This window comes from Papio anubis, chromosome 4 (genome assembly GCF_008728515.1).
Source record: "Papio anubis isolate 15944 chromosome 4, Panubis1.0, whole genome shotgun sequence".
NCBI classification, from domain to species: Eukaryota; Metazoa; Chordata; class Mammalia; order Primates; family Cercopithecidae; genus Papio; species Papio anubis.
This window is the reverse complement of record NC_044979.1, coordinates 39,484,579-39,511,088: the sequence shown is the minus strand read 5'-3', so window position 1 is coordinate 39,511,088 and position 26,510 is coordinate 39,484,579. Positions and strand designations below refer to the sequence as shown.

Here is a 26,510-nt window from a genome sequence, read left to right as displayed (position 1 = left end):
AAATAACTGGTATCATTGAGATAATTGTATAATTATTTGTATGATAAAATATATAATATACAAATATATCTAATCAATATAAAGTATTTATTTACAATAAGTGTAAAAATAGCAGCAGAATATTACCAGTTGTGATGGTAGTAATAAATTATGATAAACCACATGACTTCTCCCTTCTTCCTTATGAATAACATATAAAGAAATCTAAATTATGCTTGTTAGAAGTACATGAAAGGAAGTAAATTTCTGTGTATGTCTGTACATATATACATATATATTGAAACCATATATACATATGGATAAGTAAAGAATAGCATCTTTAGAATAAAAAAGATTCATGGCTATAAACATTTATGAAATGGGCTGCACATTAGACTCTCAAAGGGAAACTCATGAAGCGCTATCTTTGAGAGTCTAGTACATAGTCAATTTCATGAAACTTTGTAGCCAGTTACTAAAATACTTTTGTTATAATTTAATCATTTTCACTTTATAAAAATACAAAGGGAGTTGGTGGGACTCAACTGAATAATAGTGTGTTTCAATTGAAATCTAAACTTATTTATGGGCAAAATAACCTAAATAGTTCCTCCCTAAAAATACACACTATATATAGCCTCCATAACACAGCATGAGCCAAATAGATTTATTTTTATAGGTTTATCCCAGAATATTTCAAATGGAGAGTAAACTTCAGGGCAGCATAAACACTATGTGAATCAGGAATACACGTTATTCCATGTAGTAAAAATAAAAAAACAAAAGTTAGGGAACAATAATATTGATAAGATTTCTTAGATTATTGATTTTTAACACAGAGCAGCTAAATGTCGTTGTTTTGGGAATACATTTTTTATCAAGCAATTACATATTTTAGAATTTTTTTTAACATTTTATAAACATTTCAACCAAAGACACTTAGGTTCTATTAACAAAGAAATATTCAGATTGTTTTTCCCCTAACAAACATGAAGACATGTGCGTGAATAAACTATTACTATTTTATGTCTACTTCTTCTTCGATGTTTTAAAATCAATAGTCCATTTTCTACTAAGATGAAAAATAAAACTGAATCAGCATGGAATTTAATTAAATATTTACAAAACTCATCTATGTATATTATTTTGTTTTATAAGAAAATAATGAATATTCTAGACAAATATGATATTTACTTAAATCATCTTCAATTAAGTGGTGTTGTTCTAAAGAAGTAATTTACTTAAAAATAGTTTACTGCTGTTGTGATTTCTAAGGGCACATAAAAATTATTACTTCTGGAAAGTTTGGGTTTATTTTGAGAACAATATGAAGACATACCATTAAAAACATTGTAGGGAAGAATAGACTGAATTTTCAAAAGCATAACAAAGTGTGTAGGCTAGGTAAGAAATGGGAAGCACAAATCACAATTACAAAACAATAGACTAAGTTGATAGAAGTCTTAGGGGCTGATGGAATGTGAGGTAGAAAGGGAAGTTTTTGGTTTTCTTTGATTTTGTGCCAAGGAAAAAATTCAGAAGGAATTTTTGTTTTCATGTAAAAATCCCAAGAGAGAATAAAACCAAAGGTACCTAATAATGCATTCAATTGGGTTAGCGGCTAGGAAACCAAATCAGGAAGTTACTTGAAGCTGCATAGCACATTCAGACTCAGAGCATATGCTCCAAAGGAAAGCTGCTGCTTGCACAGGCAGGGTCTGCCTGGGATACATCACTCTATGCCCCAGTTAGTAAAATGGAAATAACAATGTTAATTGATCATTGGGTTCTTTGAGGATTAACTAAGCTAACACTATTAAATACTTAGAACAGTACGTGGCAGTTTGAAAACTCTCCTCAAACCTTAACTTTTCAATCCAAAGCACATTGCTTTCTTGACTAATCTGCTGTCAAGCAGAGAAATCATGGGGAGTAGTAGGGGTGTTAGTGAGTGCAAAGTCTACACACATAAAGTTCTAGGGATATAGAGCTTAAATTAAAGAAACCATAAAAAATGGCTGTGCCAAGGGTGATAGATGGGCATGTGGCATTTGTAGAACATATTGGCCTACATATCTTCAGGAATACTGTTGGTAAAAGCTTGTTACTTCAAAGCAAAGTTTTAACCATTGCAAATAGGTATTGAGAGAACCCCAAATGAAGAAGTAAGTACTCTGATCCAAATTAGTAACAAGCAGGCAGAAACGATTTGACAGACATGAGTACATAATAAAATATCAGGAGAACTTTGAGAGTGAAAGGACAAGAGCAAAAAATAGAACAGATAGACACCTGCATATACACAGGTATAAATCACACTTGTGATATGTGTGTGTACATATGCATACACATAGCATATACTACAATATATTTCCATACAGATAACTCATAACCTGTTACTGTATTCAGTTAATCACATAGGTGGCTCTTAACCCATAGAAGTGATATGATATTTTGACTAAACTTTCTGCTGCCAGCATACAATACATAACATAGGCAACTCTAATTAATTAACGCTGGTTATGGACTAAAGTTTTTGTTTGTCTGTTTTGGTTTAGAAACAAGGTCTCGCTCTGTTACTCCAGCTAGAGTACAGTGGTGTGGTCATAGTTCACTGCATCCTGGAGTTCCTGGGTTCAATGGATTCTTCCACCTTGCCTGCCAAGTAACTAGGGTTACAGGTGCTCACCATCATGCCCAGCTAATATTCTTAATTTTTAGATGGTTTGTTTTGGTAAAGATGAGGTGCTGCTGTATTGCTCAGGCTGGCCTCTAACTCGGCTCCAGTGACCCTCCAACCGTGGCCTCCCAGACTGTTGAGATTACAGGTGTGAACCACTGCACTCAGATCATTTTTATGAAATAAAGTTTAGAGGGTATAATATATATCCTACACATTAATACATACCAACAACCAGGCTATTGTAGAAAATAAATCATAGGTAAAATAATAAGGCAATTGTCTAATAAATCATATTTCAATACAATTATATACAAGTATAAATATAGGAAACATAGAAAAAAACTATTACTAACAAACCACACAAATTTATTATTGTTTGGTCACAATAATAAATTGGAAATGTTCATTAATGTTGTCTTCTGTGGTAAGTATCTGCTAAATTTCAATTATTTGTGTGATAGGTGAATGAATATTAGAGTTTGGGGCAAAAATACTAAAATTCCGAGATTTTGACAATCTGAGATTATTATTTTTCAAATATATTAAGAACAGAAACATGTCAAGGACATTTTTCAAAAGGTCAGACTCTAGCCTTAGCTTTTCGGAATATATTAATTGTAAAACAACACTAATGGGTTCCCTGGTTGAGTGAGCAACTGCTGGATATACTATTGGACAGATGTCTTAGTCCCTGAGAGTTAGATCTGTATCATGTAAACTTATAATGAGTAACACCCATTTTCTGAACTTCTATACCCATAGGTAATTAAATGTCTTCCTTGTTTATAGTCTGTTTCCTAATCTAAAAGGCAAACTATCTGGCCAAACATGCAATACCACCTAAACTGTCTTCTACCTTATTATTCTAATGACCCCCATGGTTTTTTCACAAAACACTACTTCCTATTTCTTTCATTTACATCTGCTCACCATTCAGTTCCCTGAGTCACAGTCATTGTACATGTTTCACCTTAGGATGTATAAATTAGACCTTTTTAGAGTATGGTAATATAAAGGCATCAAAACAAATGAAAGCTAAGAGGTAAAAAGTGTGTGTGTGTGAGTGTGTGTGTGTGTTTTGGTATTTTGGAGATGATGTTGGGTTTCTTACAGTGAGTCTGGGGTTCTAAAATGTATGAGAATGTAAGAAATTGGGAGAATGTATAAAAAACATAAACTCACAGAATTCTATTTTTCCTTTTGTACTTATTATTATATATTTTATACAGTACCTTTACAACAGCAATCCCTTCATATGTCTAATAACAGTTTATATATTTAAGCTCTGGCTTGCCCTTTCTCTTCACAAAAGAACCCTTCTTGAGAGAGAGGAAAAACACCTTCTTCCAGTCATCTTCTGACCTTCTAAAGACTTCCTCCTGGACTAAAATAACTGAACAGGACTTCCAAGATTTCTCTTACCTCCTTTCAACAGGTACCATACTTATCTTAGAATTGCTTAATGCAGAATGTTTTATAATGTGACCTAATTATCAGAATCCTTATTTGAATTCTTAAGTACTTTTTATACCACAATAATAAGAGAAAAGTTCTATTTGTAAGGGTATTGCGAATAAAGGAGTGGCTTTAACAATTCCATCCACCCATCTCCACCCAATATCCCACAGTAGGGTGTTTTTACTGAGCTGACATCCTTGGAATGCATAGGTGCTAAGGCAAGAGTCTTCCTCAACATTAGTTGATTATGGCCCTATATTTCCTTTGTTTTCCTACATAATACAGAAGTGTAAGGTATATGAAAAATTCCATGTTTAATTGCATACAACTCAATTGATTTTCAGAAACGGGATGCACTCATGTGATTAGTAACCGGATCAAGGAATAGAAACGTAGCACACAGAAGCTCACCTTTCCACCCATTTTTTTTTTACTTGATATAAAAAAATACTAACATAATATACTGTATTGCATTTGGCTTTTTTCATTTAACAATATATCATAAGATTTAGCCACATAACTATGTGTAATTATAGATCATTTATTCTCCTTGCTACACAGTATTTCTTTGTGTGACTATAGCACAACACATTTATCATTCTTCTGTTGATGGACACGGGTATTTCCAGTTTGAATCCATTAAAAATAGTTTTGCTTTAAACATTATAGTATATATCTTTTTCAAGAGACTTAATTGTTTGAGAGCATAGTATGCATCTTTAGGAAACTATGTGAACACATTTACTGGGGGTGTATCCTATGGAATTGCTGGACCAGAGGATTTGCAAATGCTTACTTTTAGTGGATATCATTGAAAAGTTTTCTAAAGCATTTGCAGTGCATGAGAGTTCCAATTTCATCACAAATTCAAAATTTGATGTGATTGTTTTTGTTTCGTTTCAGCCATTTTGGTGGGTGGAAAATGATGTTGCATTATTGTTTTGCATTTCTTTTAATAATATCTGTTTAACTTGGGAATATTTTCAAATATTTATTGATTATTTGCATATTCTCATCAATGGAGTGTGAGCTCAAATGTTTACCATTTTTTCTGAGTTATTCTGTTTTTTTTTTCTTTTTTAATATATATGCAAAACCTTACCGAACAGCACCCACAACTTCTTTGAAACTATACATTTAAGAAAACTGATTTTTTTTAAAAAAAGTTTTCTTTCTCATCAGTGTTATAACAAAATTAATTTATTTGAGGTCCTGCTAGTTTTATTTCACTTAAAGTTACAGTTTCTAAGAACCTATCTACAATGCTAAGGGAAGACATGCAGTATATTATGTAAATCTTTTGCTGAAAAATTTATTAGAAGTATTTTCTCCCAATTCCTGGATGCCCTTTTACTCTGTTAAGAGTTTAGAGAGAAGTTTTTCATTTGAACATAGTATAATTTAGTTTAAGTTATCATTTTTTCTTATCACTGGTGTTGTCTGAGCCCCTTTCGGAAAGCTTATCTACTCTATGTTCACAAAGACACTCCCATGTTTTTCCTTTATTGTTTGTCTTCGTATTAAGATCTTCAGTTCGTGTATTTGTGTGTGTGTTTTAAGAGGGTAAAATAAAGATCCAGATACATATTATTTCACAGATGACTATACAATTGAGCCACTAACATGTCTTGAATTCTATTTTTTTTACAACTACACCACAGTGTCACCTTTGGCATAAATCATCTATGTATATGTGTATATGTGCATCTGTTCCTCTATTTTATTCTGGGTACTTGGTCAGTATGACTATTCTTGCACCTACACTGTCTTAGTAACAGTAGATTATGCTCTCTGTTAGTTCAAATCCTTCAGCTTTGTTCTTTAAATAACCTTCTGTATTTTTGTGCCGATGGAATTTCATTTGTGATTATTTTAAATCTGACATCTTTCCATGTTAAATTCTTCAAACTGTAGTCATTGTGTAACCCTCTCTTTATTTGCCTTTTTATTTTACTTTTAAAAATTATGCCTCAGTTGGGAGGTTTTGCACAATTTTTTTTTAAAAAAGTTCCTAGATATTTTGTGATATTTCAATACTACTCAAAAGTTTATCTTTTTGTTTTTATAAAATTAAAATTTGATTTATTGCTTATTTACTGTGTATCTAGTGATCTTCTCAAACTGGTACGTTCATTTATAAATTCATTTATAAACTTGTTTGTGGTTACTCGGATTATCTTTATTTACAATGCTATGACATACCTGATGATAGTTTTATTTATTCCTGTCTTTGTTGTATGTACTTGCATGTTTTCCTAAATTTATTTTTACCTTTAGGTCAGGTAAAGGCTACTTGTATTATTTTAAATGGAAGTGTTAGTAGCAGTCATCTTTGTCTCCTTCCCAACCTCAGAGAAAAATATTTCAATAATTAACCATTAGGTATGATATTTACTGTATTATTTTAATACTGCTTGTTTTGCGAATACTCTAGTTTAGACTACTTAGAAATGTTTATTCTGAGCCTACTCAATCATGTTTTTTCCTCTATTTTTACTTGATGTGCACATTGACTGTTGAGTGCTTCATCAAAGTTGCTTTCTAGAATAAATCAATGACATTCTATTTACATATCACTGAAACTAATTTACTAATGTATTTGTTAGGATTGTTTGCTAATGTTTATGAAAGAGATTGACCTATCATTTTTCTTTGCATACTTTTTGTCACATAAAATAGTTACTGGTCACATAAAATTAGATGGGACACATTTCTTCCTTTCCTCCTTCCACAAAATGAGCATGTGCAATTGATACTATTTCTTTCGTAGAATTTTGTGATAATTCAACAATGAAGTTAATTGAGGTTAGACTTTTCTTCATGATATTTTTAAACTAGATACAGTTTCTTTAAAATAAAGAGCTATTCCAAGTAATATATTTCAATAAATTTATGTCTTCCAAATATTTTGCCAATTTTTTTTGGAGAAAAGTTTTATTCTTTTTCAAAATATACTGTCTTATTTACATATTTAGACTCTTAAATTTTTCCATTGTTGGCATTGGTGGATACCTTCTTCTACATTTTTTCCTAGATCTGTCTTCCTAGAATTTTATTAATATTATTAGACTTCTCAAATAAATAATTTACATTGACAATTTTCTATATTTTGATGTTTGCTTTCTCTTTATTTTCTGTTGTATTTATTGGTCTCTGACATCTTTATTTAGGATTTATTTTCTGTTCCTTTTCCAGAAAAGTGAGATACCATCATTATGCTTTCTGTTACTACATAAAGTATTTACTATTTTTAAATACTTTATATAAGTGAAGCCATGTAGTATTTGTCCTTCTGTGACTGACTGATTTTACATAGCATAATGTCACCTATGTTCATTCGTATTATCAAAAATGGTAGGATTTTTTCGCTATTAAGACTGAATGATATTCCATTGTTCATATATACCACACGTGCTTTGTCAATTAACCTATCAATGGGCATATGCCTCGTTTCTACCTCTTGGCTATTGTGAATAATGCTGCAATAAAAAATGGGAGGTGCAGATAGCTCTTTGAAATTCCCATTTTAATCATTTTGGATATGTACTTACAAATGAGATTGTTGCATCATATGGTAAGTCTTTTTTTTAATTAATGAGGACCTTCCATATTTTTTTTCATAGTGGTTGCACTATTATACATTTCCGCCAAAAGTGTATAAGGGTTTTATTCTCCCCACACCCTTGCCATCGAGTATCTTTTTTTCATTTGATGACAGCCATCCTGAGAGGTATGAGGTGATAGTCATGATAGTTTCGACATACCTTTCTCTGACAGTTAGTTAGGTTGAGCACCCATTCATATACCTGGCGGCCATTTGTGTGTCTTCATTGGAAAAAACGTCTGTTTCAGCCCTTTATCCATTTTTAATAAATGATTTATGGCTTGAAGGCATTTTCTCCTACTTAGTAGGTTGCCTTCTTACTCTGTCGATTGTTTCTTTTGCTGTGCAGAAGCTTTTATTTTGATGTAGCCCACTTGTCTGTTTTTGCTTTTGTTGCCTGTGCTTTTGGTGTCAAACCCAAGAAATCATTGCCAAGACCAATGCCAAGATTTTTCTGTATGTTTTCTTCAAAGAGCTTACAGTTTCAGGTCTTATACTTAAATCTTTAATGCATTTTTAGTTTATCTTGGTGTATGGAGTAAAATGGGAGTCTAATTTCATTCTTACCCATATCCAGTTTTACCAACACCAATTGTTTAAGAGACTACCATTTTACAATTGTGTGTTTTTGACACGCTTGTCAAAGATCAGAAAACTAGTTTCATCATGTTTGGTCACATCACATACCAAATTTGTAAGGTGTCTAAATGCAACTAAAAGTAATGTTAAAACACTGTTGTTAGCTCTCACATGGCATTCTCGCACTGACTGATTTTTCTGCATTGGCATTATTTTAATGATGCAGACATTTATTGGGCAAATTAATATACGTTCTTCTATCCATACTGAATTTATTAAAAACATATTTTCCTGTACTATTTTCAATGTGCCATGTTGAAAAAAATAAATTTATTTTAAACCTTTATTTTCTAAGCATTTAATTACATTTTCAATAAAAAATGTATTTTACATGGGATTAAAACATATTTTAGACTGATTTGAGATTTAAAATATTATGTTAAGTTTTGATGTGATATCAGAGGACTGTCCTATTTTAGCTTAATAAAGTAATAATCTGTCATGTTTATATTCATAAGTGCCCTTGGTAAACAGGGGAAGTTCTCAGTATCTTGTAGATTCTCTGAGATAAGCGAGATGGGAGAAGAATCTGAGAGATTCAGACTCCTGATGCTGAGTATCTTGGCCATAGAAACATCTACTCAAAGAGGGGATGGAGAGGAAGAAAGGAAACATGAAGCGGAGACTTTAGACTATCCATAGTGTTACATAATGCACTGTGTTGGTGACGCAGGCACGTACAGGATCCAATGGTCTACCTAGCGATGACTCAATGACTAGGCTATGCAAGATGAGAGATTGTCAGTAAGTGGGTGCTTTCTGGTTGTTCTTTATTGTATCCTGACAATTTTCTTCTAAAGTTCTCCTTACTATGATAATATTTGACTATTTCTGTACTCACAGTGATTTATATACTAGACTTATAGCTTCAGTCAACATTATTTATATAAAAAATATTGCTCTGAGGGTTACTTTGTTGAATTGCTTAAGTTGTAAATATGTTTAGCTTCTTTCTAGTCTCAGAATGGCAGAAGTAGTCTATTATTTTCAGAGACTCTTAATGACTAACTTCGTCGTACGCGTTCTTGATTTATTTAGATAAACTTCAGCTCACTGACTCTTCTTTAAGATTTGAAGGATCATTGAAAAGTTAAATGACTGAAGAAACTAATAAATTAAGAAAAGAACTGATGTGGATATTAAACTCTTCATTGTTTAATATTAAACTGTTTATTGTTTAATAAATAGTTTAAATTATGGAAAAGACAGAGTATTTTTCTTTTGTTGTGCAAGCCAGTATTTCCCTGGGTGCATTTATTTTTCCTGGAGGATTTTATGTAACAAATTGACAACTGTTTTGTTTTGCTTTGTTTTCCTCTGTGATTAGGCAACAAAAGTAATTTGGAATATTTGTGCATCCTTTCAAAGAAAAGGGAGGATAACAAAATGTTGCCATATAGTATGACTACTCAAATTTTGAAAAAGCAAAGTTTTTAGGGAAAAATATGTTGTAAATGATTATAAAATGAAAGAATACACTTTTTGATAATAAATAAAATGGAAACCTTAATTTAATAACAAAAATACATAAAAAATGTTATGACATTTGTCCTCCTCACTCTCGAGGACACTTGGCCTTTTCTCTCTTATTACATGTTGATTAATTCGCTCAGAATCAGACTGAAAAATCACTTTTCCCATGAGTTAATTTCCCTAGTGGAATCCAAGGTCATATTTGAAATCAATTTTTTGTTACATTATGCTATGTGTTGATATAGCTTATATGTCAAACTTTCATTCAACTATTTTCTTTACCTTTATGTATATATAATTGTCACATATTCATACTTTTTATAGTAGGGTATTTAACTTTTTTGCAACTATACAGATATAGGGATCAAAGATACAAAGTATAAATTTATGACAATCTAGAATGGTGCTAGTTACTTACATAAATCCAGGTAGTTCTTAAGTAGAGCTTTTGGCAATAATTTGTGTTTATTATTGGGACATAACTTTAGTTCAAGTCTCTATTTCTATGGTTGTTGTCACATATGTGTTTATTATTGGGGAACTTTCATAATCAACTTTCTTAATTTATTCAACTTAGAGAAAAGTAATTAGAGATATAGAATAGAAAGGTGAGAGGACTTTCTTTGTAGTGTAAGTGTTGTAAGTTTATTTTTAATGTAAGTGAAGGTTTATTGTTTTATAACAGACCTTATTTTTAAAGCAGCTTTATACTCATGTGAGAATTGATGAGATAGTTTCCATATAGAAAATGCCCAAATATACTAGCACATAGTTTCCCCTACTGTTAACATCTTACATTAACAAGATACATTTGTCACAATTAATTAACAAATGTTGATTCAGTATTGTTAACAATAGCTCACATTTTATTCAGATTTATTCTTTACTTAATGTCATTTTCTGTTCCAAGATGTAGTCTTTTAAAAAATTTACTTTTTGCACTTACTTTATATTAAACCAAAGTATTTCAATCTCATCACGTATATTTCCTGCGTAAGTCCTAGAACCATCTTTTCTCCAAAGATCCCTTATTTTCTTTATTAGATAATCATATTAACAACCAAGATTTTACACTAAGTGTGCTCATTGCCATTGAAGACTTACTTACCCAGCATATATACATATACATATACATGTTGCATAAATATATATGCAAATACTTATCTATGTATTTACATATTTATAAATATCTGTATCTGTAACCACCTTTAATTTTATTATCCTAACCATGATTCCTTACTAGTGTCTCAAATCTAAGCCATTAATAAATGTATCATTCTAGCCTCTTCCCCTTAATTATCTATAAATTTCCTGTCCAACAATGAGAAACCTGGTTTCACCCTGCATTATCCATTGACTTGATTATTCCTAATGGTATTTTAAGTGTGTTTAATATTATTTGATAATTTTAATTTTTTTCCTAATACCATATAAACCTTTTATTCTGAGACTATATGTTTTACTACTTAATCTTTTCAGCTGTTTTTCACTTCTTATCTTTTGTCATATTAAATTTAAGGATTCAGCCTGACTCATACATCTATTGTTCAAGTCTCTATTCTTTTTGATGTTATTTTCTAAAATTCTTTGTGTACACATTGAAATGCATCAGGTGATCTCTTACAATCAGTATGTATTTCAATATAATAGGACTTTGAGTAAAATATTTTGCAGAGCTTTGAGCAATTTACAATAATTCTACTATCTCATATGTATTTTAGGTGTGTATGTGTGAATGTGTGTGTTTGTGCTATCATCTAACATCCATTTTTGTAAACCTCTGATTATACATTAAAACTCACCAGATATGATAACAACTCTTTGAAATTCAAAGAAAAATCTATCAAATTCCTAATATAAGTTCCTTTAACATGACTTTATGTAAAATATATTGAGAATTTAACTGATGGCATATTTTTGTTTGAGACAATATGACTCTTTTTATTACTCATTTTAGCATATACTTTCAGGGATAAGTTATATTGAAAAATAGATTCTGCCTGTTTTGATTAGCAATACTATAATTAGCAATACTATAATGCACTGTAGATTTTGTACATGTCAGATGATTTCTTATTTGAAGACGATAAATATGATCAATGATAGTAAAATCGGTGTTTAATCTTATTTTTTTCATTAGTAGGTAGAACTTCCTTTAGCTCCATTCATGCTTCACTGACCAGTAAGGGGATATTCACAAAGACTCTTGGCTTGATCAAACTTCAGTCATACTCTTGAATTTTCTCTTAGGCACATCTGTGCACCTGCTTGTAAAATTTAGTTTGAAGAAGAACACTGCCAGGTCACTTTATCAAGAACTTCCCAACACTTGATATCTGATCATCCTCCATATCTGATCAAGCTTCTCATCCTTCAGTATCCCTCAGATGATGTCTCATTACCGTGGTTTATCTTCAGTACAAATCCTATCAGGTTGGTTCAACTAGAATCCCACTAACTCTTGAGGTTCATGTTTAGTAATTTTCCATGCACTGACATGCCTTACCACCCCCTGCTCCTTGATTGTAGATTTCCAATTGTGTATGCTGTATTCTGAGTTGATCCCAGTCTCTCCTCTACTGCAAAATCCAATACTATGCAGTAGTACTGATTAAAATTTACCTTACTACTTGCTTTAACAAGTGCCATTGAATAATTTTTCTTTAACAGTACAAAAAGCCTGATCATGGAACTGATTTGTAATCTGTGACCAAAAACTAGTGAAATTCTTACCAGTGCTTCAGAATCAGCAGACCCATTTAACTAGCTTCAATACCAAAGTAGGCATTTCAGTTGTGACTTATTTTGCATAGTTTCACACTTTCTCATTGCTGCATATTTCATATTGTAAAAGTTATTTGTGTATTGATACTGTTAAAATATTTTGGAATAATACTGTCTAATATTTGTAAGATTCATATAATTTGCAGATCCATGGTCTAGTATATTTTGGTCACATTGGTATTCATTAGAATTGTCATGTTTTCTATAGCTATTGTTTATCACAAAATTACCCTCTTACTCTTTGTAGTCTGAACTGAATTTGACCAGTTGGTTTAAACGGAGGCTGATTCTTGAGAACGAGTCTGTTTGTTGGGGTTCTACTGTGTCTTTTTGAATAAATTAATATATCTAAAAGTTATACGGAATTTATGTTATTTTGTACTAGTTTACGTGTTATTCATATATTAACACATCTAATCTTCACAAGAACTCAAGGAGTTTGGTTCTATTATTTTATAGGTGAGGATACTGATTAATAGAAAGAACTTTAAAATTATTTAAGATTGCATAGCTAGACAGTGACAAACAAAATTTGACCTTACTTTGCACCTAAATATGAATTCTCTGCTTAGTCACTATATTTGCTATATGTCACCTGAAATATGATCTCTTACCTTCTGGTCTATTTCATTTGAAGGATAACAGGAACTTAAAAAAAAAAACTGTGAAATAATATCAGTAGATAAACCTGGATTTTTAGGATTTTCTCTCATGGAAAAAGTGGTAGTATCAGTATTACAGCAAAATTTAGGTATTTCACCTTCACCTTGTTGGTGCCTTTACAAAATACATAGTTCTCAAAATATTAATGCTCCTGAAGCTCAAAGGTATTGGTAGTTAATTTTATTATACAGACTTAAAAACAAATATAAGTAGGATAAAGTTTTGGTGCCAAACATACCTGAAATTTCATAGACTTCACTGGTGGGAGACAGAACACCTTCTTAGTTATGAGTTCTCATGGCACCGGCTTCTGGGCATATGTTTTGCTGAGGATAAATGACACAATTTAACCTAAATAGAAAACTAAGATATATTTAGCGAAGAGAGCTTCCATTGATTGTATGTGTTATATTGTACCATGACCCAAATACTGTTTTGGTTCTGTTTTATATTTCAATAAATTTATTTTTTTGAATATCATATTTATGGAAAAGTTTCAAAGACAATTCAGAATTACTGTACACATCTCACTTAGTTTCCTCTATTATTAACAAGTTGCATACCTATGGCACAGTTATCAAAACTAAGAAACGAATGCTGGTGCACTATTGATTAACCACACTCCAAGATGTATTTGATTTTTATTAATAATTACTTTTCCATTATTGTACTGTTTATTATCTAGAATCCAGTTGAGTGTATTGGGTTTATTTGCATTTAGTTACTGTGTCTCCCCAGTTTCCTCTGGTTTGTGACAGTTTCTCAGTTGTGTCCTTTTTATTTTTCCTTTTACTTTGATAGTCTTGGGGTAAAATGGCCAAGTATCCTGTAGAATGCCTCAATCTGAGTTTCTTCAATGTTTTATTTGTTTGCTTTTTTTTTTTTTTTTTTAAAAAAAAAGACTGAGTCTCGCTCTGTTGCCCAGGCGATCTTGGCTCACTGCAAGCTCCGCCACCCGAGTTCACGCCATTCTCCTGCCTCAGCCTCCCGAGTAGCTGGGATTACAGGCGCCCGCCACCACGCCTGGCTAATTTTTTTGTATTTTTAGTAGAGACGGGGTTTCACCGGGTTAGCCAGGATGGTCTCGATCACCTGACCTCGTGATCCGCCCGTCTCGGCCTCCTAAAGTGCTGGGATTACAAGCGTGAGCCACCGCGCCAGGCCTTGCTTATTTGTTTTTTTTATAATTAGACTGGGGTTATGAGGTCTTGGACAGAATACCACATAGGTGAAGTAATCTCATCATGGCCTATTATAGTATCTACTTGATGGCCCCCATAATGTTTCATCACCTGTGTGTGCTTGCCAGGTATTTCTTCTTTAAGTTGCTATTTGTAGCTTTTCTAGCCTTCTCTTTGGAAGTGAATCATTAAGTTTACTCTAACATCAAAAGTGGAGAGTGGGGAGATAGGAATTGTGTTCTACCTTCTGGAATAAGAAATATCTGCATATATTATTTGCAATGATTTTGTAAGAAAGATTTATCTCTTCTTTGCCATACATTTACCAAAGTATTCTTTAAACACTCAAATAAATTCATTTTTAAACCATCATATTAGCAATAATTTCTATCACTTGTTGCATTGGTTTCTCAATTTAATTAACCAAATTAAAAACAAATAATTGTGAACATTATTGCTTTTCGTATATGATATATACTTAAGAACATTACTCCATTATTGTAAAATTGCCATTTGCAGTTTTCCCTGTAATTTATTTTGAGACTGGTATGTGATAATAAAAATTTAGTGAAAAGACACTTATAAAACACACAAATAGTATACCTAAAATACATATGACTGAACATACACTTGTGTACACATAACATTACAATAAAGATATGCATTTTCAGATGAGTTCTGTAGTGCTGATGCTTACAGATACCCTAATCTCCCCAGGTGGAAAATGTCTGCTTTGTATTACTTCTGATACTACCAAGGTAGAGTGGCGGTAAAATAAATGCCGCTAGAAAATTCAATGACTGTAAACAAACAAACAAAAGACCAGAATAAGTCTGGATTTACTTTATTTTGCCTATGATTTTTGTTTAAACACTGTATATAGATTTTTTTCATTTAAGGATGTTTAGGCTCTATCATATTTGAGAAAGGCACTTAAGTTAAACTGATAAAAATGAAATTACTATCTCAAATGCACTGATGCAAGTTTAACTAGTATATTTCTCGTGCTGATTGCCTTCAGTATAGGATTTTAAGAAATGATAAAGTCTTACTTCACAATCTCTGAAATTTTAGGGAAAGTTTTTATTATTTATCTATCTATGATAATAACACAAATGTGTAATTCTGAGTTAGGCTTTGAAAAAATTACTCATTTGTATGTTTTCTTACATAGTTGGAACCTATATGACTTTCTGTTATATTCAGTCTTTAGATTTGTAACTAGAAAGGAGACTAAATAACATTCTTAGAAAGAATCAGTTTTAACTAATTCTTCATTAGATAGGTAAATAAAGAGTAAAAACCTTTCCCTAAAATTTCAGAGATTAATTGTGAAGTAAGACTTTTACCCAGTGGCCCTTATAAAGACAAAGTTGAGTCAATTCAATGCTCTTGTCTGAACACAGAAGGATGTACTTCTATTGGTGATGATACCAAATTATCTGGTCTTCAGATATACTCACATATTAAAATATTTTTAAACATAAAGACAATGAAAGTAAAATTTTTGAAAATTAACTAATTATATTTGAATGGGCAAAGTCACCTTATTCTAACTTTTAAGTGATGAGCATCCATTGATTCAAACTTCTTACTCAGAACTCCACTAATGGTTCACCTAATCCTCCCATTTTGCAGATAGGAAGCGCACTGAGAAATATTAAATTAATAACCTCAGCTCACCTAAGCTCAGTTCACAAAATACAGTTTTACTTAGTTGAGTTTTAACTTTGGTTTAGAGCCCTAAATTTAATTCTGTGATAGTCTCTATTTGTCAGCCCTTACATGTGAAACGTCTAGGTAGGGTATAGATTGTACAAGCAATTTTATAGAGTAATTTATGTGTGAGTCATGGGGTTACTGAACCAGTCAGGAATTATAAGACTGCTGCTACATAGAGAGAAGCAATTAAAAACAAAAAGGAAGCAAAGCAATGTGAGATAAACAGAGTAGATGTGTATGACATTCTTAAAAGCATCTGTTTTAAGATATCCTGCTGGTAGAAAAATTAAATTAGATTCAAATATAATTGTGACATATTTTAGAATACGAAATGTCATTCTGTTTGTCAGGCAGGCTTATGTTACTTGCATTCACAGCAATTATTATTATTTTTTGATTCAAGAGTGATCTAACAAATAGTCTGTCTTACCCCTAATACCAATGCTGAAATTTTAAATACTCGATAGAAAATATTAATCTTTATGAAGGTGTTTACATCCTTGGAATGGAAAATTTTTCTCCCCATAGACAAATTGCTGATTGTTTTTCTCTCCTATCTTTGGGGAAATGTGAGATTTAAATTTACTTTTATAATCATGTTTTTTCAAATTTATCTGCCTTCTAAGGAAAAAATAATAGAAGAAACTGGGATTTTGGAAATAAATACAATAAAAGACCCATCAAGTAAAGAGTGAATTATGTGCATTTGAAATGCTGCATCATGTTTATTTGAAACGTAAATGATTCTGTTATATCAGATCATCTGAAAAACTGACAAAAATATATCCAAAGTAAGCCTATGTAAATATATTTATAAAATTTATAATGGAAATATATAAATATACTTATATGTATAATGGAGATATTTAGTCATACAAAAATATAAATATGACTTAATTAAAATATTTCAGAGTTGATAAAATATTTTAGGCTTTTAAATTTTACTTTGAACCAGTATACATAGCTATCTTTTTAACATTTAAAGGGAAAATATCATTAGCTTAGCATTTTGCAGGTTTTCAAGCTCCACAAGGGGAGAAAAATGAAAACAAAACCAGCATAATTTTGTATTTGGAGTGCAATGATTAGGACATAAATTATAATTACAAAATAATTAGGTTATATTACATCATATTATTGAAAGAAGGCTTCTAAACCAGTCTGATTGGTGATTGCTTCTTTTGTTTTAACAGTAACACATTTTCAAAACTATAGAATATAAAATATTTAACATCTTACCGTCTAATTAATATGCTCATCTTTAATATTTTGGAGACATCTCACTTGTATTATAACAAACACTGAAATTGAAGTGTCCAGAGTGAACCTTTTCATGTTGGTAGCTTCACAACTGTTTCAGAACACTAAGGCTGATGGCACTTCACCATCTGACCATCCGTTTTACTTTGGCAGCAATGCAGTGATGGTACTGTTGTCATGAGAGCCTTTCATTTAGTATTTTATAATTTTATGCTTATATTTTCCCTGTACTAATGTATTTAAAATAATTTAAAAACTTTAATATTGTAAAAATTTGGAGGATTTGTGTGTGTGTGTGTGTGAGTGCAAGAATTTGATATTATGTCAAAAATTGTACAGTCATCCCTGAAGTAGATGTCAATATTAAGAACTGAGTAAATTATTTCATAATATAGACTTACTTATAAAAGACAAAGTATTTCTAACATATGAAAACAGCATGATTATGAATGAAAAAGAGATAAAACATATGAAGCTCGCTTCTTACTAAGGTATAATAACACTTAAAAGAACAAAAATGCTGGCAAGACACACAAAGACAGATTTTCTCATTTCCTTCCTTGGCTTTAGGGAGAAAATGTACTGTACAGTGGAACCCTGGCTTTGGCTGGACCCAAGACCGTATGTTAAATTAATTAATGTAAATTATATTGCTTTTTTAAAAAAGCATATATTCCATTTCCCATCATTTAAACTTCTGAACTCACATATATACAGAACATGGACAAAACTACACACTGTTTCCTACTACTAATAATAAGCAACTAAAAGATAATCCCTTAGTAGATAAACTCATCCTTAAACAAATTTAACTCATATTAAGTGAGCAAACAGATGGAGCTGGCGTAGTGCCTTAAAGGTCAGGAAATTCAGACTTGGTAGAGCTGATGAGGTGGAAAGGCAAGAGTATACCAGAGTCGAGGATTGCCCCGAGAAAAACTCTTTGATTCTATCATCATCTTCAGTAATGATCTTGGATTCTTAATGTAAAGTTTCGAACAAAATCCATATTTTATGATGATATATGATGAAAAGAAGAGCCAAATCATAAAATACAAAAGGGACTGTGTTGATTAAACACCTGCAGTATTTAGTATTCCTCTCTCTTACTTTACAAGGTTCTGCCTGTAAAGCCAGGAAAATGGATTAAAAACAGATTTATGAAATAGTTGATATTATTACTTTGTAATTTTAACTATAGTGTATCATAAATAAAAGATTTGGTATTTTAAATTTATTTTGGATTTGAAGAAAGCATATATAAAGTTATTAAAATTAGTGAGCAACCTCTCTGGGATTGAATTTTGTTTTAACATTTCATGTTCTTGGAAACACAAAGTGTAAGTGTAAGGAGTTACTGGTTCTGAGATTGTAAACACAAAAAGGCTCTTCCCTTTATTTGCTTTGATGTCTCTTTATTATTCATTCTGTTGAACCAATGATTAAAAGTGAAGTTGTTGGCAAGAAAAGCAGATGGTTTTTACAGCAAATAATTGTGTTTCCCCATAAAACACATAGAAAATGGGGATTTGGTGGACAACCTCATGTATTTGGTTTAAAATATTCTGTTGTCAAATCCATTTTACTCAACTAGCAGAAAAGGATTTGTGTTAGCAATAAGATAATCATCATTCCTTTTCTCATTCTTCATGTCCACAGTTAGCAAATGCCTTTTTAATATGAGAAAATCAAAGAAGTAAGAAAAATAGTTGAGATAAAAATGTTAGTATTGTTATGGGATCTTTGGGTGTTGCTTTTCTGGCCAGAAATCTCTGTGACCGATGGTGCCTTTTCCCAAGTGCTTGTCCTCCACCCAGGAAGAATGAGGTATGCAGACAAGTAGAGGGAAAGCAAGATGAAGAGGAGCTTTACTGAATGTTAGAAAAGCTCTGAGGAGACCTGCAGTTGGGTAGCTCCTCTCTGTAGGCAGGTCAGACCTTCAAGTGTTCAACTCTCAGCAGAGAGGAGGCCCTGGAGGGGCAAGAGACTCTGCCAATTTTCCATAGGCGAGCCTGTAAGAGGCACACTATTCTAGTCTGTGGGACTGGTAGCCCGGCCCCCAGCTTTCAGGCCCTCCCTGGCCTGAAGGTAGGGCCTCACTGGAGACCCATCCCCTTTTTAATATGAGAAAATCAAAGAAGAAAAAATATGTGAGATAAAAATGTTAGTATGACTAATTTTCCTTAAGTTGATTATTTACGTATGACTCTTTTATAAACCCATAAACAAATGAAACAGTATGCCTTGTGTTTAAGAGAGAACAATCTTCTCCATTATTAGTCATTTATCTGAATTTACTTTTTTCTTTCAGGGTCTACTTTAGCATGCAGTTAAGAATCACAACTATGATGTCAATATGTGTTTCTGGACTTCAGAAGAGTTTAATACCACCTCAGTATACCTTGCCTTGTAGGTTATCAATAAATATTTCATATCATTTTGTTTATTTGAGTCTTAGAAATATGTCATGTGAAGTATTAAGATAGTCATAGAAATATGATATTATGTGAGAGAATTAAATAGCTTTTCCTGAATAATTTTGTCATGATAAAAGTCACTTAAAAAGCTGTGAGCAGATCTCATTTCCCATAGCACTACCAGCTCCCATTCCTTTTCTCCACAATTTTGCTTTGAAAATCCATTATGTATCTATATATTTTTATCAGTGTAGTTTGAAAAAGTGGCTGGTCGTCCTTCACTGATGAAGCGTGTTGAAAGTCATTTCTACTTACCAGATTCAGTAATTGGGCAAGAACAAATAAAGTACATAGAAATCAGTGTCTCAGCAAAGAGACTGATATAATTTTTGCAAACACTGTCACTACTTTGTTTTATTTTCATGTGTACATCCACAAGATTGAACAAGTTGAGCAGTCGATGCAAAAAATATAATTTGATTATTTTCCTTTCTCTGAAGATTTCCTTGCTATCTCTGCATGGGTTAGATACCAAAGAGTTCTCACTGGTCATATTGTAAAAAGTCCTCCTGTAATTGCAGCACTTTGGGAGGCCGAGGTGGGTGGATCACGAGGTCAGGAGATCAAGACCATCCTGGCTAACACAGTGAAACCCTGTCTCTCCTAAAAATACAAAAAATTAGCTGGGCGTGGTGGCGGGCGCCTGTAGTCCCAGCTACTCGGGAGGTTGAGGCAGGAGAATGGTGTGAACCCCGGGGGCAGAGCTTGAAGTAAGCCGAGATTGCGCCACTGCACTCCAGCCTGGGTGACAGAGGGAGACTCCTTCTCAGAAAAAAAAAAAAAAAAAAAATCCTCTGGTCACAGTGGCCCACAGAATATTCTCAGTATATAATTAACAAGGTTTTAGCATAAGCCAAACTTACAAAATTGTGTTCATTCTTCTGGAGTACTTTAGGATCCTTACAGCAGTAGTAAAAGAGAGACCTTTGTAATTAGAAAACATAAATTTGTTTATGGAAATTCAACTTTATTCTCTACATTTGCTAATTTCAGAATGGTACTTGGGCAACTGAGAAGAAAATGGGGGTGTAATTACAAAGACACTTCTTGAATAGTACCATCTTGAAGTGTTGACATTCTGTAGGCTCAGCAGGGTTCAAAGCTGACACATTGTTTCATTAAGTGCTTTGGTGGGATAAAGTCTGGTTTTCTAGGAAACAGCTCCTGAGATGAGGTAGTCTACCTAATGTATTGATGCTTTTTTTTTTTTTTTTTTTTTTTTTGAGACGGAATCTCGCTCTGTCTCCAGGCCGGAATGCAGTGATGCGATCTTGGCTCACTGCAACCTCCGCCTCCCGGGTTCAAGCGATTCTCCTGCCTCAACATCTGGAGTAGCTGGGACTAAAGGCTCGTGTCACCACGCCCAGCTAAGTTTTGTATTTTTAGTAGAGACGGGGTTTCACCATGTTGACCAGCATGGTCTCGATTTCTTGACCTTGTGATCCGCCCACCTCAGCCTCCCAAAGTTCTGGGATTACAGGAGCGAGCCACCGCGCCCGGCAATGTAGTGTTTCTTACGCTAATCAATAATGAGTCTCAGCCCCTGATCACTTCTCAGGCTGTGGCTCTGGCACTTTTCTCTTTCTGGTTAGAAGTGAGTTGAAGAAGAGCAAGAGAATGTTCAGAGAAACATGGGAGTAACTAATATAATCTCCCTTCTCAAATTATGTATTAGCAGAATTACTTTTTCTGTTGGCCATGATCAACTAGACCTGACAGAAGTATTATTACTTATATTGTTCGTGTTATTATTCATTTTCTTTGATTATTCTTGATGCTTATTATTGTTAAAGCAAATATTTTGATTATTTTCTATTATTTCCCATTTTCTTAATTTCTGTTACTTTTAAATATTTATTTATTTCACATACCTAATACATTTAGTTTGTTCTTTTAGCTTCCAAACAAAATTATCAACATAGAAAAGACAACACAATTAAAAAAATCTACAGTAGGGCATCAGACAGTTTCTGCACTTGAAATAGCAACAAATGTTAGCACAATTATTAATATGTTTTTATGTCTTTGTGCCACATGCTGTGCTATGAATCACTTCATCACACAGTAGGGTAACTTAATGTTATGTTTAGGCTGAGCGCAAGGAAACTAGGAATATCCAATAAAGGAATGAGTATTTACATCTGAAAGTATTGGGAAAATCAGGAGATGACTGTATTACCTAGAAACATGGAAGGAAATTATAGGAAAAGGGCAGAGCACAACTAAACACACAAGCAAGAAAGTAAATGGCTTGCTTTGAGAATAGCTAGCAGCTTTTCTTATTAACACCATATGATCAAAATTATAATGAAAATTTTTAAAATGTAACAATGCAGGTGTTTATGAAAATAAAAAGGGTAAAGAAGAACTGAACATTTTTGTCTCGATTGTAAGCCTCCGTGAAAACTGTTAGATGTTAAATTTCACAAAAAGATATGGAGAAGAATATTCATTATAGAAAACAATAAAACAGGAGTTAAAGGCCTAAAATTCAAGCTAAAAACTGTTATAAGAAATGGATAAACAGTATTGTACTCTATGAATCTATGTCCTTATCTATGCAACTATATTTTGTAGAATGCAAGTGGAGGTTCTGAGGCTTCTTATCCAGCCTCCTTTACCCTTCCTCCACCTTTCTTCCTGTAAGTAAAAGGAAAACTCTATTTTAACTCAGAAATATTTTGCTCAGAAAAGATCTTAGAAAAAAATCTCAGAAGTGTTTTTGGTTCAAAAATCTGTTTCCTTGAAAACTTAAGTGTAAATACAGTGAAAAGTATTAGATCCTCTTGTACTTCTGATTAAACATTTTTTTCACTTATAAAACTAATTTGTAATAGTATTCAAACTCTCCAAAATGTTCAATATGCTTTTTTATTAAAATAGGTGACATATGAAGAATTTACCATAATGAAAATATCTTAAATTGTTGATTGAAAATACCTCACTAATTATTATGTTACAATGTCTGTGACTGTAAAAATGAGATAATTTCACTAAATAATTGAAATAGACTTTGCTAGCTCTAATTGATGTGAGTCAATGCACTTTTGTTATTATGAAATAAAAACCCAGTACATTTGTAGAAATATAAAAATGATTTCTAAATTCTGTAATTAAATTACATCTAATGAAATTAAACATTTTATTTTATTATTTTTATCTTAATTGGCCAAATGTTACATTTCTCTAATGCAGTAATAGGTGGGCTAATGGAAAACACCTTATATGCAAATATCTGTCCTTAATGTTTTAATGGACAACTATACATTTTCCAAGTGCTAAAATAGGAAAAAAATGTATTAGAAACTTTGAACCTGGTCCTCAAAGTAATACCTGACTATTGCTGGTAGCCAGTATCACCACATAATTCTGTTGTGCAATGAAACTCAGAAAGTTTTGTAGTTGTTGTTTTTAAGACATCGTAAATCTAAATATGTAGAGTAAACCACTATGCTTCATGGCCAGGGAATTAGGCATACTAGTTAAAAGTCTTTTAGTAGTAATAAGACATCTATATATCTCTCAAAATAATACCACCAACTCCCTCGCACACTACTTTCTTAAGTCAACATCCTCTCTTCTACATTAAAAATGGAAAATAAATATTCTCTTTTAAATAATTTCCATGTGATCTGCTCAGAAGTTGTACCTCAGCCTGTTGTTTCCTCATTTGTGTTCTTATCTGTTGTGAACTATGGCCCGCTTGGTTTCCGGTCACCACTTAAACAGAAGCATCTATCTCACTTTTTGCAAAGGGTGAAGGGAAAGGCAATATAAACAAACCACATTACATTCTACTGACTTCTACTTTTTCTCCACAGCAATACTGAACAACACTATGTGAGTGAGTCTGACAGAATAATTAAAGTTTAATTATGCAATAAGTATATGTGTAATAAATATACTGGGGTGCAAAAAATACCATATCTACTTACTTTTGAGACTGAATTTAAGCTCTCCCATGCAACTATTCTTCAGGATGGGATGAAATTCATTCTCAGTCATGAACAATGGTTTAAATGAGGAAGATTACTATTTTTTATAATCCTACTTAAGACTCCAGAAGAAAGACTATTCTTCAGTTCACCACACTAGGTCCGCAATGATGTGTTCATTGACCCAGGTACCTTGAGATAGCTTTTCTCCTCCCTTTGACTCTAGCTTAAATTCAGTGATCATTTTAGAGCTGAGGGATGGGACACCCTGAGTGCAGTCTCCAGGAGACAGCACCACAGTCATTCTTGGGGACTCAAGAAAGGGTTTGACCCATCAAGTCTTAATTCTCTTCCTAGTTCCTGTTGAACACTTTTTAGACACCCATCCTCCTGCTTGGGCAAATTCTGCCGAAGTTTGTCTTTAAAAAAGACATTAATATCTTAGGGTAGAAAGTGTCTTCCTTGGATTAAAGACATTAACACATCTCTAAGGAAAGAAGATAGAAGTTCATCTCTTCTTCCTTCCACGCACGCAGAGCAAAGGGAACAAATCAAAATTAATATATCAGTTATCATTCTGCCACATACGATTTGTCCCATTGTCTAGCATGAAGAAAGCAAAAGTGTATGTGAATAGAAAGGGGAATCTAAACGTTTTACCATTCTCATTGATCAAAGACTTGCACAGAGAAATGTAAAATTTTAATTGTTTGTTTATTTTTTCCAACTTTTATTTTAGATTCAGGAGGTACATGCGCAGGTTTGTTACAAGAATATTTTGCCTGATGCTGAGATTTGGAGTATGAATGACCACATAACCCAGGCACTGACTATAGTTCCCAGTAGTTTCATTTTCAACTCTTGCCCTCTTCCTCCCACCCCTCCTAATAGTTCCCAGCTTCTGTTGTAGCTATTGTTATATCTATGTGTACCCAATGTTTAGCTCCCACATATAAGTGAGAACATGCAGTATTTGATTTTCTGTTTCAGCGTTAATTAGGATAATGCTGTCTAGCTACCTTCATGATGCTGCAAGGGACATAATTTTATTATTTTTGTGGCTGCATTGTATTCAGTATGGTATACAAGTGCTACATTTTCTTTTTCATTTTAATCTACCTATGATGTGCACCTAGGTTGATTCTATGTCTTTGATATTGTAAATAGTGCCTGTTAAATATGTGAATAGATTTGTCTTTTTGGTAGAACCATTTGTTTTGTATATATACTCAGTAATAGGATTGCTCGGTCAAATGGTAGTTCTGTTTTTATTTATTTATTTTTGAGAAATCTTCAAACTGCTTTCCACAGTGGTTGAACTAATTTACATTCCTATCAACGGTATGTAAGTGTTCTCATTTTTCTGCAGCTTCACCAGCTGCTGTTTATTTTACTTTTTAGTAACTATTCTGACTGATACGAGAAGCCATCTCGCTGTGGTTTTGATTGGTATTTCTCTAATGATTTCTGAGGATTCTTATATGTATGTTGGCTGTTTGTATGTTTATTTCTTCTGTATATGTCTAGCTAGCTATTCTAGCACCATTTAAATAGGAATTTCATTCCTCATTGGTTATTTTTGTCGACTTTATTGAAGATTAATTGGCTGCAGGTGTGCAGTTTTATTTCTAGGTTTTCTATTGTGTCCCATTGGCCTATGTGTCTGTCTTGTACCAAAACCATGCTGTTTTAGTTACTGTAGCTATATAGTATAGTTTGAAGTCAGGTAAGGTAGTGTCTTCAGCTTTGTTATTTGCTTAGGATTGCTTCAGGTATTCAGGTTCTTTTATGATTCCACATGAATTTTAGAGTCATTTTTTTTTTCTAGTTCTGTGAAAAATGACATTGGTAGATGAAAGGAATATTGTTGAATCTGCAGATTGTTTTGGGCAGATGGCTATTTTAAAGGTATTGATTCTTCCAATCTATGAGCATGAAAAGTTTTTCTATTTGCTTGGCCCATCTATGATTTCTTTTAGTAGTGTTTTAGAGTTCTCCTTGTAGAGCTCTTTCTCCTTCTTGGTACTATTCCTAGTTATTTTATTTTGTTTTTGGCTATTGTAAATGGGATTGCATCCTTGATTTGGCTTTCAGATTGAAAATTATTGGCATAAACAAATGCTACTGATTTTTGTATATAGTATCCTGACAGTAACTGAAATTATTTATCAGTTACTGGTGCCTTTTGATAGAGCCTTTAGGGATTTTTTTGTATAGAATCTTAACATCAGAACAGAGAGGTTTTTGACGTTTTCTTCCTAGTTGGATGCCTTTTATTTCTTTCTCTTGACTGATCATTCTGGCTAACATTTTCAGCATTATGTTGAATAGGAATGGTGAGGGTGAGCATCTTTGTCTTGTTCCAGTTCTCAAAAGAAATGGTTCTACTTTTTGCTGGTCCAGTATGATGTTGGATGGCTGAGTTTGTTATAGATGGCTCTTAGTATTTTGAAGTATTTTTGTTTGGTGCCTTGATTATTGAGGAACTTTATGATGAAGCCATGATGAATATTATTCAGAACTTTTTCCAGATCTATTGAAATGATCATATGGTTTTTGTTTTTAATTCTGTTTATGTTGTGATTTATATTTGTTGATTTGCATATGTTGAATCCAACTTGCATCCCCAGAATGAAGCCTCATTGTTAATGA

General features: G+C 32.6%; 1 long non-coding RNA gene across 1 annotated transcript in view; it reads right to left on the bottom strand.

Moving 5' to 3' along the window:
- Nucleotides 1–17,560, bottom strand: part of LOC103883200 — a 76,616-nt gene extending 59,056 nt beyond the window's left edge. The window contains exons 1-2 of the long non-coding RNA XR_645340.4: nucleotides 17,426–17,560; nucleotides 13,522–13,609 (exon numbers count right to left, since the gene is read on the bottom strand). This is a non-coding gene — a long non-coding RNA (uncharacterized LOC103883200). The remainder of the gene's footprint in view (nucleotides 1–13,521; nucleotides 13,610–17,425) is intronic.
- Between the last annotated feature and the right edge of the window lie 8,950 nt (nucleotides 17,561–26,510).